Below are 1761 nucleotides of genomic sequence, written 5' to 3' on the forward strand. Positions count from 1 at the left end.
AATTAGGATTACTTAGAGTGATTCGTCATAATAGTCCCTGTGGATACGATACTCGGTTACTTAATTTGTGCTACAACTGCACCGTGTTAGTTGCAGTAATTTGTTGCTAATAATTTAGTGATCAACTTTTTGGCGCCGTTGCCGGGGACTATTTAGAATTTACTTTAATATTTCTGATTAGAGTTAAGCATTAGTTCAGGCGTTATAAATTTTTATTTTATTTTATTTTTAGTTTTTAAATTTCTGTTCTTGTTTGTTGTCTCAGGCGTGTATGATCACGAGATCCAAAGGAAAGGAACATCTAGTACCTTTGAACTTGGAAATCGAAAAGCAAGACAAAAGAGACAACCGCGAAAAGAAGAAGCAAGCAATGGCAGAACAACATAATAACATGGACCTTGAAACTCTTGTGCGAGCCGTGACACACCTTCAGAGGCTGCTAGACGAAGAGAGAGAGCGCAACCGGGCTCCTCCACCAGAGCCACCACTGAATCATATGTATCAACCTCGGGTTGATCAATTTCAAGGAGGCAAATGGGGACCAACTGTGCAGGCCAACACATTCGAGCTGAAGCCGGGATTGATAAACATGGTGCAAGCTGAGCAGTTTAGTGGAGCGGCTTCTGAAAATCCGCATGCTCACATTACCCAGTTCCTAGATATCTGCGACACCATTAAGCAGAATGGAGTGCCACCTGATGCCATCAGAATGAAGATGTTTGGATTCTCTCTTAGGGACAGAGCGAAGGAGTGGTTCAAGAGTCTGGACAGAGGTGCTATTACTGGGTGGGAGGATTTGTGTAGAGCTTTCCTAGCAAAATACTTTCCTGCCTCTAAAGCTCAGAAAATCATTGAAGAGATTTCTTACTTTTCCCAGCTAGGAGATGAGACCATTCATGATGCCTGGGAAAGATTTCGTGAGCTGCTCAGGAACTGTCCACAACATGGTTTCACGGAGGATCAGCAAATCATTCACTTTTATAATGGTTTGACTGGTCTGACAAAAAGTATGGTGGATGCTACTGCAGGTGGATGTCTTCTCCATAGAAATACAAGGGAGGCTTATCGTGTGATAGAAGAGATGGCCTCCAATAGTTATCAATGGCCGAATGACAGAAATTCTACGAGAAGAATTGCAGCTGTGCATGAGGAGAGAGATGATTTCAAGGAAAAATATGAAGCTCTTCAAAAGCAGTATGAGTTGGAGAGAAAAGCATTGCTAGCTAAAATTCCTCAGCAGCCGAGTTTACCTGATGTGTCGCAGTTTGAAGATGCTAATTATGTCCAGCGGCAGTACCAATTCAATAGACCAAACTATCAAGGACATCAGGGCGGAAATCCACCGTATCATCCAAATAATAGGAATCATCCAAATTTTTCCTATTCAAATCCCAACAATGCTTTGCAGCCTCCACCTGAATTTTCTGTTTCTAGTGGGGAAGTAATCAATGAACCAAAGAAAGATTCAATGGAGGAAATGATGAAGCAAGTATTGGTGAAGGTCACTGGGATGGAGACAAATTCGGCAAACATGGGGACCAAAATCTCCAACATGGAGCAAAACTTTTCAGCGTTGTCTAAGCAGGTGCAGATGTTGGAGATTCAAGTTGGTCAGATGGCTAACCAAGCAGCTGCACAGCACAAGCCAGGCCAATTTCCTAGCAACACTCAGTTCAATCCGAAGAGCCAACATCAACAACCACAACAAAATCAGCAATGTCATTCCATACGGGTGGTTGATACTACAGTTGAGGATGCAGA

At 42.6% G+C, this 1761-nt stretch overlaps 1 non-coding gene across 1 annotated transcript; it reads right to left on the reverse strand.

Annotated features, from left to right (window-relative positions):
• Positions 1 to 844: 844 nt before the first annotated feature.
• LOC131007333 (small nucleolar RNA R71) lies at positions 845 to 951 on the reverse strand. Its single transcript, XR_009096038.1, has one exon. It is a non-coding gene; the product is annotated as a small nucleolar RNA R71 (small nucleolar RNA).
• Between the last annotated feature and the right edge of the window lie 810 nt (positions 952 to 1761).

The sequence above is a fragment of the Salvia miltiorrhiza genome, chromosome 1, assembly GCF_028751815.1.
Source record: "Salvia miltiorrhiza cultivar Shanhuang (shh) chromosome 1, IMPLAD_Smil_shh, whole genome shotgun sequence".
NCBI lineage: Eukaryota > Viridiplantae > Streptophyta > Magnoliopsida > Lamiales > Lamiaceae > Salvia > Salvia miltiorrhiza.